Raw genomic sequence first — 19,388 nt, 5'->3', positions numbered from 1 at the left:
CAAACATTTCCTAAATCTGTAGAGTCGCTGAAGCTGCTGCAGCGGTTTTGGAAAGTAGTGATGAAGATAACAGAGCTTTTTGATATGAAACATATGAGTATCATGTTATATGAGAGCCTTTAAAGGAGAGTTTAAGAAGATATGCACAAATTAAGAAAATGCCCTGAGACCCCAGAGGGTTAACAGAACAGAATCACAGACAGGCTAACAGGGTAAAAGGATTTTTTTATCTTTAACTATGATAGACTTTGGTGTTGCACTTTCAAGCTGTATGGCGAGTCATTAGCTGGAGGTGGAGATGCTGTGGTCAGTGAAAAGAGCCTGCTGACCGTGGTGTTTTCCGCTGCTCTGTGATTAACCCGGTCATGTTAAGGCCAGGATGGGAAATGTGCCCACTCAGGCTGCCCGCTGGGAGACAAACCAACAATAATGTAAACGCCATCGGTCAGGCTTACTGCTGACTGCAGCAGGACCGTCACTATTTCACACCTTCACTGCATCGCTTTCATAACAGAAAAGCTTATAGTGCTTTAAAAAATGAATAAATTTCAGCTTTTAGTTTTTGCAGCATTTGAAAACAGCTGCACTTTACTGTGTGTGAACATTAATGAAGAAATTTATATATATATATATATATATATATATATATATATATATATATATATATATATGTATATATATATATATATAATGTATATTACCATTATATATTAGCACATAAAATAGCATTATATAATGGCATAGAATATTTTCATATATATATATATACACAGAATTACCTTCACTTGGCTTCAAAGAGGAATGTTATAAACTTCTCGGATCTCTCTGGACAGTTAATTTCTTGACCGTTAGATCCGGTCTGTATCCTGAGTGGACTGAGCTGGTTCAGGTGTTTGGGCGAGTGATGGATTTTTCCGGCGCGCTATGTTTTAGCACGATGTTCCGCTGGATTGCGCTGTGTCACTTTGATTAGCCGCGCAGTCGCTCACAATTTTCAGAAAGCGCGCGCTGTTCAGTCACAGTAATGACGCTCATTTACAGCCTGACTGCAGAGAGTGATGAGCGAGGAGCAGCCTGCACTTCCTCTAACAGGGAGAGCAGAGGAGCAGAGCTTTCCTGAGAGAGAGCACCAGCACTACATCAGTAAACACAACACGACTCTGGGAAGGACCATGGGAAATTTTGGGCTAAATGCTGGTGGGAACGTGGACTTATTAGTGGAATTAACTGAATGCCAAGTTTCTAAACTAGTCCAGTGGCTAATGAAGGCGGAGATCACAGTAGGTCACAGGCGGACAACAGGTTAGCCCATAGACGTGACAGGGGTTAAATGAGTGAGACCAGGCTATACCTTAGCTTTATAACATGTCACTGGGATGGTAATAAAAGGGTAAGACTTGGTAAGTGTGAGGTACAAATTCCAAAGTACTAGATACAGTCCTACACAAAAGTCTGGTCAAATTACACGTTTTGTTGAAGTTAAAATAAGTTAACATTTCCTCTACAAGAACAAAGAAAATCTAAATATGGCATTATCTGCCAATTTTAGTGCACAATTTTAATTTAATTCCTGAGTTTAACATTTTTTTTACTTTTTTTCCAATATGTTTAATTCAGTAAATAAACAGTAATTGTGTTTTAGAATGTGCAGTGTTCTCTGACACACTAGAGAATGTGTTAATGTATTTACACTTAGCAAAACAACAAAAACAGATTATTTGAGCCCAAACTTTTTCGTATGACCGTTGTGAGGATGATATTACAAAATCACATCTGCCCCCACGAGACTACCACAGATTCACAATATTCTTCCACTCCAAAACAACCACACTTTGAGTGTACTCATCCCTCCTGTTATCTTTAAATGTGCCAACATCTTTGTTTTTGGGGTCCAGCAGTTTAAAACCCCAGAAAAGTATGATTAAAATTGTTACCGAAGTTTATGCGTCACGTACTTTGTGTCTTTGAAAAAAAAAAATGTCAATCATTTGTACATTTAAACATTGAATGGGGTGAAACTGATGCCAATGATATTAATAACCAAACACAGTAGTCTCTTATATAATATTGCATAATTTAAAGGGAAATTCCACTGGTTTTTCAAAATGTTTGCATGATTCAGCTCAGATTTCTTTACAGTGGTGGTGATAGGAACCAGGGGTCGCCATGACTACAACACAAATATAAATATTTTATTTACTATACCGAACCACCGGTGAACCTACACGAGTCTTCTGAGTTTTATATGGCATGTCGAAGTTGGTGACCTCTAGATCCTTTCACCATCACTGTAAAGAAATCTGACAGTAAGATCCTCTACACTCTTAAAAAAGATGTAGAACCATGAACACCATGCATGGTTAAAGGGTTCTTTGCATGGTCAAATGGTCTTTCAGATTGATGGAGAATGTGTAGTGTATGGTTCTATATAGCACCAAAAGGGTTCTTCTGTTGTTATTCTATACAATGTCAAGCTTGTAACAATAGAATAACCCTTTTTTTTAAATGGTTTTATATATAGAACTAGACAGCACATTCTCTATCATTCTGAAGAACCATTTCACCATGCAAGGAACCCTTTAATCATGTATGTTCTATATAGAACCATTGTCTTAACTAAAGAACCCTTAAAGAACCATCTTTTTTGAGTGTGTAGAAGTTATCTAGAGCATTTTACAGCAAACTGCTCTCATTGCATTATGTAGAAATTTTGGTGGAAAGTTGGTGGAGTTCCCCTTTAAAATGTACAGTACTATATAAAAGACTGACGTGTTTGATTATCACTGCCACTGCATGCATATTTTTCACATGAAGTGAGGAAGTGGCTGATAAATGGGCACGTGCATGTATATACATCCGTTACTTTAATAATAGGTCATTCTCATTAATACCACTTTCTATTCATAGTTTAATGTATTTTGCTGAGCGCTTCTCTAACCTTTTGTATTATGAATATGTTATAGCAATTTATTTACTATGAGGTCCCACATGGTTAAACAAACTCATTAAGCCATATTATGCTGCAGCACGACAGCCTAATAGCTAAACATGTTACTTAAGCTTTATTTGCCTGTTTGTTTATTCTCCGCAGTTCTTTAAATGATGCTATTTTACATAAACACACACAGTGCAAAGGACTTTTCCACGTAGTCCAGCAGAGCATCATTCATGATAGCATTGACGGTTAGCCGATTACAGTCAATGACAAAAAGTGTTACTGCTATTTAATCTAGTCTTCTCCATTAATAATGTTAATTCTCAATGTCTCATATGATGACACACAAACAACATAATCTAATATATAAGAAAGGTGTAGTCAACAGTCATTTTGAGCAAGTAAACATACAATAGTATTGAAAAGTTTGGAACAGTTCTTTTCAACAGTATGAAACCAAATTGGTTGCTGATAAACGAATTACTAACTTGACGAAATTACCAGTAGATTATTAAAGCAATAAGCCTCGAGATGCCATGCATTACTGTGATTTTATTATAGGGAAGGGAATTTTAGACACTACGCCTAGGCACTGAAACTCCCTTCTTCGTGATAAAACCGCAGTAACGCACGACCTGCTTTTAGAAAACGGCAGCCAACGTAAACTATAATAAAATACACACTTTTCAGAAAATAATTTTTAACATAATCGACATAAAACAAGTATTGTGCCAAGAAATGTAGTTCCTTGGGAATATGGTGTTGTTGCCAAGCAATCGTGAACCACTGAATGAGGTGATATTGCAGTCATTTCATAAACTTTTTAACTTGTTGTTGTATAACAATGAACATATAACACAGCACTGTTTAATGCAAAAATTTCAGCATCATAAGTACTTTTTGGTCACCAGATTACCACGGTGAGTCTTATTTAGCACCAATCTAGCGGCACTCCCCTTCTCATGCTGGGCCTGAATCTCAATGCTCCCTACATAGTGCACTACGTAGGAATTTAAAACTACTGGATCCTGCAGCCCAACAGTGCATAATGTAGCTAAGAAATAGCTATTTGGGACACATCCACACTCGATAAATGATGCACTATTTGGCTGCAGAGGCCAGAATTTCTAAACTTTCATAGCTAGCATACTATTTAGGGAGCATGAAGTCGTTTGGGATTCAGCCTGGGTTTGATGCAACTTCTGACTGAAACACGGGCATTTGAAGCTTGTAAGTCATTCAAGTGACATTTTTTAGTGTTTTATATTGCCGTTTTACAGTTAATCATATCGTAAGTACTTTAATTTAATAAGCCTGTGATATTAATTATGGAGTTGTTGAGGCTGTTGGCTAGCTTTTAGCCTGTTAGCTAGCTGAGCAGCCCAGTTCTAGTTAAGAAAATAAGTTGCCAGCCTCTCAGTTTAAACAAAAACAGGTTCTTACTTCATCAGTACACTCGGTGGTCCATGTAAGCAGCATTAGAGTCAAAGATTATTCCATTAACAGCACAAGGGTTTTTTTGTGCTGTGGTGCAGTAATACAGAGTTCAGTTGCTGTGAGGCGGTCGTAGGTGTGCATATATTGTGGATTTTACAATGGCTTTGATCGTGGCCCAGCCAATCAGATTTTAGAGGTGGGGCCAAAGGCATCACATTTTAAGAGAAGATTACAAGAAAATGAAATTGTAGTCTTTTAAATGATATAACACCAGGAATTGTGTTTAATATGACCAGAAACATGAACAGGTAAAAAAGTCTATTTGATTTCAGGTTGACTTAATAAGACCCACATCTGTGCCAGTACCGATGCAATATGTCAGAAAAGCGCATTCCTGCCATCTGCACTCCATAAAAAAGTTTTTTTTCTTTCTGTGGCCAGTTGATAAGAGTTGTGTGTGTGACAGAATACTGCAGTGTGGAATAATCTCTCAGGAGAAAGATTGGAGGCTGAGAGGTGAATGCCCTGGACACCAAGACATCATAACTGCAATATTTATCCAAAAACTGCTGACACTGGGGCACTCCCAAAACGGAGTGGTCTTGCTGGCTGTCTAGACCAAATGTGGTCCTGTTTGCACCATAAAAGTAAAGAATATATAACCAGCGATGACTGAGGAAATAACTGAGGATGTTCAGCAAGCTTTACAGAATGATGGTAAAAATCTCATTCAGCCTAATGAGAAACTTTACAGACCAGACTCAGTTCATGTCACAATACCTACATTTAGAGAGAATAACTCATTTTTCAGGGGATCTTTCTGAAGAGATTAGATATAAGGTAATCCACTTGCACACGGTTGGAGAAAGTCAAAGGAAAATAAGTGAAAAAACAGGAGCTTCCAAAACTGTAGTTCATAACTGATTGAAAGCTACAATGAGTCTCCTAACAACCACCTGAAGACCTGGTGGACACCAAAACTGCCCCCATCAGATAAACAGCACTTAAAGTTTTCATCTTTGAGAGAGAGGAGAAAATCAAGCTGCTTCAGATCTGAAAACATCCACAGGTGTTTCTGTCCATCCTTCCACTGTGAGAAGACAACTCAGCGCTGTGGGTCTGAAAGGATGTGTAGCTGCCAAGAAGAACCTCACTGAGAAAAGGAGACGGACACATCAAACAAAGTAGCTAAACAATGGACTGACCACCCCAGAGTCCAGACCTCAACATCACTGAATGTGTTTAATTACTTCAGAAAATGATCAACCAACTTCTAAGACTGAACTTTGGAGGTGTGTCTGCAGATTCTTTGAGAATCTGAAAGTGAGTCTCCTGAAAAGAATAGAGCTAGGAGGAGAGCTAGGAGTAGAAAAAGCATTAGTGAGGTCAGGTACTGATCTTGGATGGTCAGTTATGGATCACTCAAACTCATCCCGAAGGTATTGGATGGAGCTCCATCACATCAGAGAACACAGTTCCACTGCTCCACAGCCCAAAGCTAGGGGACTTTATAACCCCCCTGGCCCACGCTTAGTATTGGGCATGGTGACTTTAGGCTTATGTGCAACTACTCTAGAGTGTCCCATTCTATTGGTCAGTTTTATTGGTCAGGTTATACAAGCTGTATATGTGCAATTGAATGAGGGTGTCACTTAACATAGCTATAACTAATTTACAGTGTCTGGATACTTCTGGACAGATTATGTTTATTTATTGCATTAAGACTGGCAATACTGTGTGGATTTACTTGTCATAAAGCATAATTAATGTAAATGATGACCACAGTCCAGTGCAAGAGTGTCTTTATCCTCTAGGGTGAGAGAGAGAAGGGGATGAATGAGCAAAGAATTGTGAGGTCAGAACGTTCACAGCATCTAAATTAATGAGGCACATATTTATACTGGTTAAGTTTCACAGTAAGGCCCATACTTAAACTGAGAGAGTACAAAGGTGCTTAAAGGTGGTACACTCTGAGATATATGCGTGAAAGTTAGTTACAGGCCTAATCCTAGTCTACATTTGGTCTTAAAGCGCCCACATAGTGAAAAAACATTTTTCCTCACTTTTGAATTAAGAGTTTGATGTAGTATGTAAATATTGTTGAAGTTTCAAAACATGCCACTCCATACAAGCCATATATGGAAACCAAGCTGAAACAGTCTATTTTCAGTTCACTGTCTTTATGATGTCACAAAAACATATTTACAAATATCTGCTTATTTAGCCTACAGCAGTTTCACACTGAACCCAGCCCATTCACACTGAAGTTATATGGAGTGTTTAAGCTTTTTTAAAAATGCACTGCCAGTCAGAACAGAGCTCATTTACATATTAATTTTAAAGGTACAGTAATTCTAAGCAAGTAAAAGAAGTTGTAAAATGATCACGTAAAAATAACTTATGTTTTTGGTACATAAAATCACACAAACTTAAATAAATGCAAGATTACTTACATATAAGAAAAATGCTGGATATGGGACTTTTAATGAACGCCATTTGGCTTTATACATAGGCTATGAAGGGCACTGAAGAACATGTTCATGTTCATGAAACCAGTTTAAGATGGTTTTTTGCCCTGTGACATGTTGCATCACCATGCTGAAAGTAACCATTGGAAGATGGTAGATTGTGGCCATGAAGGGATGCACATGGTCAGCAACAATACTCAACAATACTTTTCCAGTCTTCAGCTGTCCGGTTTTGGTGAGCCTTTGTCCACTGCAGCCTCAGCTTTCTGTTCTTGGCTGACAGAATTGGAACCCGACATGGTCTTCTGCTGTTGTAGCCCATCCACCTCAGGGCTGGACATTCTGCTCACCACAATTGTACAGATTGGTTATCTGAGTTACCGCAGCCATTCTGTCAGTTCAAACCAATCTGGCCATTCTCCGCTGACCTCTCTTATCAACAAGGCACTTCTTTCTGTACAGCTGTAGCTCACTGTATTTTTTTTCTTTATTGCTTCATTCAAAGTAACTCTAGAGACACTGTGTGTGAAAATCCCAGGAGATCAGCAGTTATAGAAATACTCAACAATCATGCCACACTCAAAATCACTGAGATCACATTACCTGAAGCTGCTGCCCATATCTGAATGATTTTATGTATTGCTGTCACACAGATGGCTGATTAGATAATTGCATGAATGAGTAGGTGTACAGGAGTTCCTAATAAAGTTCTCGTTCCTAATAAAGTGAGTGTAGCTCTAAGTAGAAGCCCATGCTAGCAACTAGCACAGCTAAGCAACATTTCTACACTCAGGACAAACAGTAGAACAGGGTAATGCTGTGTTTACATGTTGCTGTTGAAAAAAGCGTCATTCTGTCCCTCATCGATGGCCGCATGCAGCCATGTAAACGTTTCCACAGTGACAACTTCTTTTTTAGTAGCAGTCACTTTTGTCTGTTTAAGGTAGAAAAGGGCAGGAGGATGCAGAACCTTTAATTTCACCGTGCTGTTAAAAAAAAGAAGAAAAATGGCAGGATGTTTTTAAGCCACAGATTTCTTTTTGTTCCTCACAAAAGAGGCAAAGGGTGCAATTGTGTTGACTACTAGCTCCAGATGTGACAAAGCAGAGGACAAACCAATCTATTTGCTGGGACACAGTCAGCTTAGATATTGCTATGCCGACCTACAGAGACAATAAACTTTGTGTTGGATTCATGTTGCCTGCGAAGGTTTGCCAAAAAACGAACAGAGGATGAGGAAAAAATGATGATTTTTACCATCTGAATAATCACATTGTGATCGTATTAGTAATGTCCCTAATTTTATAATGTAACTGTGATCTGATTATTTTCTTTTTTCTGTAACTGCAACTGTACAGTTACATCATTTTTGTGTCCTGGTTATATAACACATATGTATGTCTATTACTACCCAACACTGTGTATTTTGTACAAGCTTCTAAAGGCAAGCAGCAAAAATATACTCGAAGCTTAAAGCTGAGCTTTGTTTGCCATTGTTGCACTACAAGTGGTGTGACAGCAGTGCAGGCTCATTTACACAGGCCAGAGTCTGAAGGGAAAAAGGCAACAAAAAGTTTGAATTAAACATTTCATTTTGCGACCGGTCTCATCCAGAGATAAAGTCTAATTGTGTTTCAGAGTAAACCAAACATAGAGGTAGGAGTTTTTCCTAGAACAGCCCAAAATATCAACTTTACCTGCCAAAAAGGGATTTAAACCCCAGTCTCCAGTATAAAAATGCTGTCACGTTACCCATTATGCTACCTAATTGAATGAAATGAAACTCGTTTTTATAATAATGCAAACTTGGTGTAATGCAAAGTTACGCCCCTTATTGCTGTTATTTTGGAGGTTGATCAAATAACCTCATTATGGACAATTTCTTAAAGAGGTTGTCAGTGCTTTATTGGAGGGACTTCCAGCACTTTGGTGATGCCTTCTGTCTGTGCCAGGTCATAGTTTCTGACATAGGAGATTCTGAATTAAGGGAAGGGTACACGTTCAGAAAGGAATGTATTGTCACTGGGGTTGTACCCCTCACATCACTTCAGTACCTTCAGTACCCTTAGTTAGGCCACATAATTGTATCATATTCTATTATTTTTTTCAAATTGTGTTGACTCCATACACCCAGTCTGTCTTGACTCCTGGTTTGTTATTTTATAGTTCTGTTATAAAACATTAAACAGTTAGAAATAAAGGTTCTGTGCTGGTACATTTTCCATTCATCAAGGTACAAACAATGTAAATGTTCCCTCAAAGGTACAACAGTGGTTTAAAGGTCCAATTGTGCACCTTCAATAAGATTAAATAAGGTGAAAAGCACTTATTTATACCTTTTCATAACCGAATGTTTTAAAACAAAACAATAAAATAAAAAGCCTAGACACGAGGCAGGGTGTGTGGAGTCAGTACAGCTTAGAAAATATCATTTCAATGGATTGTGGTACAATTATGTTCCCCAAATAAAGGTACTGAGATGTACCCTTGAGGGTACCACCCCATTGACAGTAGAGGTACTGCCCCAGTGACAGTTTCATACCTTTATTTCTGAGAGTGAAGGTTATGAAAAGGTACAAATACATACCCCCGGCAAAAAAAACGTATTTAAGGTGCACAGTTGGACCTTAAAACCACTGTAGTACCTTTGAGAGTACATTTACATTGTTTATACCTTTGTTGAACGTAGATATACCTGTACAGTACCTACAGTATATTGCATCAGAGGGGGCATCCAAGAGTGCTAAAACTCCTGGAACCGGAGCCGAATGCAGAAACAAATCTTGACGAATGGCTAAAAAAATTGTTGTAAACACTGGCCAATGGGGGCACTTGGACAGTCCGAGGGCAACAGGGCAATTATGTTTTATGTTCATTCTCCAAAGTGGGCATAAGAGATATAGGCTCATTTTTCACACACACTTCATTCCAAGCTGCTTTAAGCTGTTTTTAGATGTCTTACTGAGAGATTTTGGATGAAAATTTCTGACATTGCCAGTATATACTGCAGGCTGTCTTTGGTTGCAAAGGCACACAAATAAAGGACATCACATTAAACGCCCAAAGACCACTTAATTTACCTCACAATCAAAGAATTCTTTCACAATTAGTGGTGATGAAAGCTGTACATCATAAACCCTTCTTTAGCTAAGTGCAAGACCATTACTGAGGGTGCCAATAATTCTGGAGGTCGCTGTATTTGTCCATCTGTGTTAGCCACACTGAACAGCGGAGTCCCTCTCTGTATTAGAAACCCTTAAAGCAAAGCCTGTTTTAGCATGCACGGCTCCAGGTCACCATGGTTACCGTTTAAATACAACTGCGCTGATGGCTATGGGAGTGAAGAGTGTTCGACTGCCAGAGCCCGGAGCCCACGCTCTGCCTAAACCAGCATGCAGCACAGTCTGCACTCACATCACTGCTGATACAACCAGAGAGACAACACTAACCTATCAGTGCAACTGTAACAGTGCAGATAGTTTAAGCTTTAATACAGTTTTCTACGCTGAGGTCAAAATTCATGCTTGAATGTTTTATGTGTTAAAAATGTCTTGATTCTACAGAGACTGGTTTGGCCCACAGAAATATAACATTTTGTTTGTATTTGTTAAACAGAACTGTAGCAGCAGATAAAAAAAAAACAAGACAATGGACTCCCAAGTGGTGCAGCCATCTAAGCACTGGCCTTATCATTGGGAGATGTTGGCATCCGGTGATCCCACAACCAAAAAAGTCTTAAGTCATCAAAAATATTATCACAGATGCTGATAAAACCATGATCAACCAATTAGGGTTGGACAATATGATGATTTTTATTCTTTTTATACATTGTTACATTGTTATTATAGTTATTGTTACATTGTTATGCTGTTATGTTGTCATGCTTTATTTGGGCTGGATTAGTATCACCTGGGGAGATGCTGTAATTTGAGTGATTACTGACCAGATCCATGATTTTAATCCAGTATGAATCTCTGTCTGCAGTTTTTAGAAGTTTTCTAAGTAATATCTCTGGAGTGAATTACCTTCTGTTGCTCTCTTGGAGCTGGATTCGTTTTAGCGGAGGACGTCCAGTGTGTAGTTAATGTGTAAGGGATTTGACTGGCTGATTGATACTGATAAAGTATCTGGGCAACTACCTCAGATAGCATGAATTGAAAAGATAGCACTTCAACATTAAGATTAGAATTAAACGACTCCAAATAAACAATAAAAACAAACTTCCAGTTAAAATAAGATACAACAGTTTTGGGCTAGTGTGGTGGGCTCATTGACCTGAACAGACTGAACATATTGACCTACTTCTCACTCATGCTGCCTCTGAGTAGCTTGGTAGGCATGGCCATGTGAGTGACCACACGCAGAGGCTCATGGTAGGCGTATGCCATCCTAAAAGGACTGTTTATTGTTGTTGTTCATTAGCTAAAGTTGTGGGTATGTGTTGCTTATGTTTTATTGTCTTTGGGGTGCAGGTTATTGTGTGTGTGTGGGGGTCACCGTGATGGCGAAGCCTGTGGCTGGGGGTGACCTCCCCCGCAGGGTTGGCTGTATGGGTGTTTAATAAAAAGCACTTCTCGTGGTTTAAATCATGGCCTCCTGTGTCTTACTCTACATCAGTGACCACAACATGTTTCATTTCATTCTTCTATTAGCCCATCACCACAAATGTTTTATATTATAGTCTTGTTTTGAAGTTGAGGATAAAGGAACTGTCTCAGGAGCTTCATGCTTCTTTTCTCCCACTCGCCTTAAAACAGTGTTGTTGTGTATTAGCAGAATTGTTTTTTGTAACATTATTGTGAGGACGATTCATTCAGGACTGCTGTAACTGAAGGAGCTCCGGGTTTGAGGAACTTCAAGCCCTGTTTAAGCCTCAGATGGGGCTGCATATGAGCATGAACCAACGCGACTTCTGTAGCATTTATGTAAACAACTTTAAAGCTCATCAGAACATGCACTAGTTACAGGGCTATGCCATTTGATTTGAAACGCTCACTATAAGATTTGTTGAAAACAAAGCAGCTTATCAAAATATATTCGATGTGTCAATGTATTTTATTAGTTGTTTGGGCTCAAAATAAAACATTTCTGCTGCAGAGCTCTGTAAAAAGCCCAAAAGCAGCAGCAGCAGCTGGGTAATGGCTAATCTGTGATATTGAGTGGCTGATTGTATTTTTTTGTCTTTTTTCAGGAGCGAGCGGTCAGCATGAAGTCCAGAAACGCCGCGGACTGAGCCGAGGGGGCGCCTGATTATCGCCGTCCATTTCACTGTGAGTGACACGCACTGCCTTTGATCCTCCACAGCACAAACACACTCCATGTCAGCACACACACATCAAGGAACCAGTGAATCTGTTCAGCCTTTAATAGCGCACAGTTAGTCGATCAGGAGAAACACAGCGCAAATATTCAGAGCATTCACTCTTTATACTGTTAGGATACAATTGATATCAGGTAATAGACTTATTAGACACTCTATGAAGTTAAGAAATGCTTCTTTTGTTTTGCTATACTAAATATTTATTACAAAGTACTTTAGATTATAGTACTTTACATTTATTACCATATAGTCCGTATGGATATGCTCAACACTGCTTTTTCCAACTCTTGTTTTCACTTGTTTTCAAGAATGACAAAACAGCAAAAATGTAAAGGACGGCAACAAGAACTTTCCATCTTCTCTTCTGCTTCCAGAGAGAAATGTGGTGTGAACTGAATCTGCACCTTCCACACAATTTCTTCTCTTGTTTCAATGAATTACAAGTCAGAAATAATCAAGATATAATTAAAAGAAGTTAGTAATTGCATTATTTTGTGTAATAGATATATGAGTGGGCAGGATAAGCACTATCAGAATGTATTTATTATTTTCAGTAATTCCATAACATGATTTACATTGTGTGAGCACAGATCCTCAACATGTGGATCACATGATTTCCACAGAATGAACAAACATCCAGTGTCTGCATGTTTCAGCAAATGAGTGTATATATCATATATATCATATACTCAGTCTATGAGTGTCTGTATCATATATATCATATATACAGCCAATGATTGTGTACATCATATATATCATACACACAGTCAATATATATATATATATACAGTCAATCAGTGTCTATATCATACATATCATATATATAGTCCATAAGTGTATATATCATATATATCATATATACAGTCAATGTGTGCCTTTATCATATGTATCATATATACAGTGAGTATCTGTATCATATATATCATACATACAGTCAATGAGTGTATATATCATGTGTACAGCTCCTCTGTGACTGTATTTCTCACTCTCGTTTATTCAGCTCGTGGATTCTTGTTACAGTGGAGGATCTCAAGGGGAATACACTGGTTCCAGTGTATTCTGCTGAAGGTGCTGGAGGTTTCAGTTTAAAAGCCTTTTAAAAGGTTATAGAAGTGTGGGCCCATCACCTGTTAAGAGGGTTAACATGTTAACTTTGACAGCCTTAGTAAAATTACAGTGCTCTTGTTTTTGCCAGTGAGCAACCAAGTCCTGAAACAGGGAGATTGAGGTTGGAGCCTGTAAAATTAGAGTATCTGTACTGTCTGCTAGAGGACACTGAGGTGGTGTTAGATGCTAACAGGAACGTCTTTTAGAGGGGAAATGGTCAGGCATGGCTGACTGAGCAGAGATAGTTGGTCATGGTGGATGGAGCCTGTGCCAGCTACAGTCAAACTCAGGCTTTCCTGACTGCTAACACTGTTTCACAATGTTCATTAAAAATGTCTAACATAGCCATGTTCCCTCAAGTGTGCCCTTCTACTTCAGCATTAAAGGCTAACTGTCCCTGTCCATGGTGCTGATCTGTAGATGAATAAGTCCCTGTCCATGGTGCATTGGGAGATGTTGGAATTCCAGTGATTCCACAGCCAAAAGGTCATTAGTGGTCAGAAGTACTATCATAGATGCCGATAAAACTATGATCAACCCATAAGAGCTGGACAATATGACAATTTGTATTGTTTTTGTGATAAATTACATCACAATATGCTCTTCTGAGCATATTGCCAGTACTTCTAGAACACTGACCAACTGCAGGATTCATCACAAAGAAAGCCGAGTCAGTTCTGATTAACTGGCTTTAGTGCAGCATAGTGTGTAAAATATGAAATAAAATTATTAGTACTATTAGTATTTTTTAAATGTGGCACCACTGGTTCATTTTGTGTCTGTTCCAACTTAACAGATGTCAGAAAAAAAGAAATATCCTGACATATTGTGTGTTGTAAAAATTTCTTGAAGTATCCTGATATATTTTGCCATATTGCTGATCTCTATAGCCTGTGTATACTGTTTATTACAAAAAAGCTTAAAAATGCCAAGATCTAAACTTTTAACCGTATTGTTCAGTCACAATCTATCTGGGGTCATCAGCTAGCAGACTTAGCAAAGTATTGCAGTGGACCAAACTGAGGGCTTGAAGATAATTCTGTAGCATGTATGTAAAATGGCCATATTTTAGTGACATAAGCTTTATTTGAGCTGAATTAGTATTGTGGGCTAGCATGGCGGACTTGATTAATTGATCCATTTAACTGATTTAACTTGCTGATCCGTAGGCAAACAAGTCCCTGTCCATGATGCTGATCTGTGGGTGAATATGTCCCTGTCCATGGTGCTGATCGGTAGATGAATAAGTTCTTGTCCATGATGCTGATCTGTGGGTGAATATGTCCCTGTCCATGGTGCTGATCGGTAGATGAATAAGTTCTTGTCCATGATGCTGATCTGTGGGTGAATAGGTCCCTGTCCATGGTGATGATCTGTGGTAAGTAAGCCCTATAGGTAATTTTTCATTCAGTTGATGTGTTATATGGGTTTCCACCAGTTTCCATCCTTAAGTGGTCATGGTGAAAAAATAACAATATAGTGTTAATGTAATGATACGAATATTTTTTTTAGGTTTGCTACAGTTTTCAATTCTAAGGCCAAGATTAAATTTCAATATAAGCCCCAAAATTGCTAACTCAATATGTGTTCAAGTACAAAAAGGTCTTATCATTTGAGTCTGGATGTGTCCATAGCCCCCTTTCTGCCCATTTTACTCTGATAGGCTGCACCCAGACACTTTATTTGGATAACTGACCGTGGTTTCCATGAAAGATGGTAAACGAGAGACATTTTAGTACACTGGTTTTGTTGTTTTCTTTTAGAATTTTCAACACATATTTCTGTCTTTGGTGCTGATCTAAGTTTCTGTATAAGGTTCTGAAGTAATTTCCAACCAGCTTTGAGCTGGAAGTTTTGTGCATGTTGGTCTAAACATGCTTTTGTATTACATGATTTTAATTTTGTACTTCTTTTTGGTCTAAATAATTAAATGATGTATTCTATAAGACTCTCAGTTTCTGGTAATATTAAGGTGGGATAGCCTTCCATGGTGCTGTCCATAAATAATGGTTGTAATGTTACACATATATTCCAGTTGATCACAATTTTCAATTCTAAGATCACTTTTCAACAACAAAAAAAGCCTCCAAAACAGTGTGTCCGTAGCATAAGCACAGTATGTCCTGATATGATATTTCCCTTAAGCTCAGCTTTTATTATATTATTGTGAAAATACGGTATATGATAATATGATGAGACATTATTACACATTTTGCATCAATTTCTGATTATATTAAGCTGGGACAGCAATTCATAAGTCTCTGTCTAGTATCCAGCATATCATTTTCTTTATCCTTATATGTACTCTCCAAGAAGACTGGAAGATTTGCAGTGCAAACACTGCATGGCCTTAGAGGTCCAACCTTAATTTGAGTAATTTAATTAATGCATTGTTTAAAGCTCTCCAGCAATTTCTGATAATAAGAAGGCGGTAGATCCATCCACTTCTTTATTAAAGCAATGATCAGCATCTCAATAAGTCTCACAGCTTAGTGAGAATTTTCAGGCAGCTCACTCTGTTCTGATTGCAGTATCACCTACACCTCCTAAAAGTGCTGCACACAGTTGTTTTTTTAGAATTTTCATTTGCATCCATTTTTATTTGCATATTGACATTTGTCTGAAATGGCACCCCATGGTCTTAATGTTCCCAATCTGAAAGTCCATTACCTTCCACTGTTTCTCACTGACATAATGGAACGGAAACATAACAATGGAATGATGTTCAATTAACACCTTAAAATCTCAGGCTTATTACATACTAAGGCTTATTATTCAGGACCTAAAGGGATTTTAATGCAAACTGGCTGAGCTGTTCGGTTATAAATGTGTGTAATAAAACTTTGGGTCTGCCGTGGGCCCTGGCCATTTAAGGAGTTAACCTAGCAGTGTTAATTAAAGAAAATTGCCTGTTCCAGAAAATTTAGTATCATAAATTTCTGGCATGTAAAGTACTGTGCAAAAGTCAGAGGCCACCTCTTCATGTATTTATTTAATTTCAAGGCAAAGTAGCCATTAGGTACTGATTTCTCAGCAAGAAACAAAAAAACAGAAAACATATTAAACAGAAAATAATATCAAAAATGTTCAGTATTTATTTTGTCCTCTCTTTCCCTTTATTCCAGCTTCCATTCTTTTCAGGAGACTCACTTTCAGTTCCTCAAAGAATCTGCAGACACACCTCCAAAGTTCAGTCTTAGAAGTTGGTTGATCATTTTCTGAAGTAATCAAACACATTCAGTGATGTTGAGGTCTGGACTCTGGGGTGGTCCGTCCATCGTTCAGCTTCTTTGTTTGATGTGTCCGTCTCCTTTTCTCAGTGAGGCTTCTTGACAGCTACACATCCTTTCAGACCAATAGCGCTGAGTCGTCTTCTCACAGTGGAAGGATGGACAGAAACACCTGTGGATGTTTTCAGATCTGAAGCAGCTTGATTTTCTCCTCTCTCTCAAAGATTTAAGTGCTGTTTATCTGATGGGGACAGTTTTGGTGTCTACCAGGTCTTCCAGATGGTTGTTAGAAGTCACATTTTCTCTGTAGTTTTTAATCATTTTTGAGCTCCAGTTTTGGAAACTCTTTTTTTTTTTCCTTTCACTTTGCACCGTACTGTATTGACTGTTAATAGATTTTTATTTCAATTACTGGATTAAAAGTAAATTTTGCAGTTCTGTGTTAGTTTATTGACTAGATCTGTGAGAGAGTAGGCCTCAAGCGGGTCATTTAGAGTATGTCCAGGCTGTGTGTCCTTCTGTAAACCTCACACACACACAGCAGGGAGTTTGGCTGTGTCCCTCAGAGAGCCGGATCAGAGTGCTAAAAGTGCTGTACCTGAGCGAGGCTAAGAGAAGCCGGCGGTGTATGTATGCCAGGAGAATCCTTCGCTGCCCCTCGGCCTCATAGCACTCCAGCCTGACAGCGCTTTCCAGGAACCTATAATCCAGCCGTGGAGGAGCAGGTCTCCGGCAGTGCCTTTTATTTAAAACAGCGCAAGTATCTGTCTCACACCAAAAAAGCCAGACTTGGACAAACTTCACAAATTAGTTTTGATATATTGAAGGACACGTGCTGAGAGAGAGATGAGTTCTGCAGTGAATCACAGGGTTTCCATTACATGGCAAATGTGATAACATATCACATACTGAAGAAATAAGGAACAAATAGAAGTAAAATTCGAACAGTTTTTGACAATGAATGACTCTGTCCATGGCGAGTATAATTATCCTCACTCTCTCTGGGTGGGTTGTCGCTCCCTCCGGGTCACTTCAGGACTTGATTTACTAAAATCTCAAATAACATGTACTAATTTGTAGTGCACAGCACAGTAGACTGTGAGAGTAGTTAGTGGGCATTTTGTGGATATTTGCAAAATTACCAAAATGACGACATGCAGAAATGTGGAGAAAACAGTAAGAGAGGCTTCTGACTGTTCAAACTGTGAGCCACGGCAAGTCCAGATCTCAAAGAGGTGTTAATTGATGTATAAAGACGAGTTAGCTAAAAAAAAAACAAACAAATTGACTAAAGTAAAATCAAAACTGTCATTGTTAGGTCGTTGCTAGGGTTTTCCAAGTGGTTGCTAGGGTGCTGGTAGGTGTTTCTATATGGTTGCAGAGTGTTGCTGGGTGGTTGCTAAGGCTTCCCAGGTGGTTGCTAGGGTGCTTGTAAATGTTTCTATATGGTTCCACGTGGTTCCAATGGCATTGCAAGGTGGTTGCTAGGTACCCTAGATGTTTACGCCCCTTTGAATGGCACACCCAACAGCCTCACAGTCCTCACAGGCATGCGCACACCAGCACGAGGACTGCAGATTTATGTGGGCATGACAAATTGAGGTTGAATTTGAATTTTAGCCTTGCTGTCAGGGGCCATCATAGGCTACAAAAAGTGAAGTATCACCATAACTGAGATATTGCTCATTAAAACACCATTCTGATGGGTCAGTGTCAAAAATGGAATTTCTGTTTAACGAGGAAATTGTTCTACTTGTGTTTCGGTTTATCTAATTATCTATTTCTAAGAATTTAATGTTAATTTTTTAAATATAGAAAGTAAACTTGAGGGGTCATTTTGGGTGGGCCAAAGATAAAAATGGGTGGGCACAGACCTAACTGGCAGGTGAGAACTGACCTTGACTAAAGTGAACAATTGACTCTCAACCACTTAGCAACACCTTAACAACCACTTGAAACACCATAGCAACCACTTAGCAAAATTGTGTAAACCCCCCAAACAAAATAAAATAAAAATAAATGACTAAAATAGTAAAAAAAATGTGTCACAATGGGCTGCCATCCAATCAGCTGCTTATGTAGTTACTGTACTCTGGTTGTTGGATTGTTCACTGTTCTAGAAGTACTGACCATACAGGTCATATACTCAGGAAAGAGTTAAGAAAAAGAAAAATAATATGAAAAAAATTGCGACATTTTTTCCATATTGCCCACATTTATGAACTTCCCAGTCAACTGAAATATATAGTGCTGTGTAAAAGTAAAGGCATCTGAGAAAATGACAATATTTTTCTGGGTGGTGTTTGTTCAAATAAACACAAATATTAAAATAAATATAAATAAACAATCCATTGTAATTGTTCTATTTAACCATTTAGTGTTAGTTAACCTCCAAAGCTCTCCTGGAGGAAGTCCAGTATTTACAGTTACCAGACTTTTCCAGTACCTGTTTTATCTAATCATTTCTTTATTAAATTAAATCAGGTAATGGAATTGAACCAAACGATATGATGGCTGGAGTGCAGTGAGAAGTCAGGAACCAACTCTGTGTTCTTCTGTCTGTACTTCTGACCTACTTATTCATAGCTTTGCTGAAAACAACACATTCTTATTGCCTATTATTTGTATTTATTCTAAACGTTATTTTAAACAGTGATTTTACTAGCGAAAACATGTGAAATAGTTTTAAACAGTTTTCCTAACTTCCTCAGACTTTTACACAGTACTGAAAAATCACAAGTTCCAGCAGGGTGCCTTTAAGCAAACTGGCTTATTTGCAACTTTTAGCCTTCATTTTAACCCTGTCTCTGTATTTATCAACTGGGTTTCAGTAGGCAGTTTGGTTTTTTGAAGATGTAAGAGTTTTAGGATTATGATGTACCGTTTTGAGC

General features: G+C 38.4%; 1 protein-coding gene across 1 annotated transcript in view; it reads left to right on the top strand.

The window, feature by feature from the left end:
* Nucleotides 1-19,388, top strand: part of lrfn2b (leucine rich repeat and fibronectin type III domain containing 2b) — a 213,236-nt gene that overhangs the window by 114,325 nt on the left and 79,523 nt on the right. Inside the window, exon 3 of the mRNA XM_036562270.1 lies at nucleotides 12,032-12,110. The gene's annotated coding sequence lies outside the window, so the exon portion shown is untranslated. The remainder of the gene's footprint in view (nucleotides 1-12,031; nucleotides 12,111-19,388) is intronic.

The sequence above is a fragment of the Colossoma macropomum genome, unplaced genomic scaffold (assembly GCF_904425465.1).
Source record: "Colossoma macropomum unplaced genomic scaffold, Colossoma_macropomum, whole genome shotgun sequence".
Lineage (NCBI taxonomy): Eukaryota > Metazoa > Chordata > Actinopteri > Characiformes > Serrasalmidae > Colossoma > Colossoma macropomum.
The sequence above is the reverse complement of the archived record's forward strand: the minus strand, read 5'-3'. Positions and strand labels throughout refer to the sequence as shown.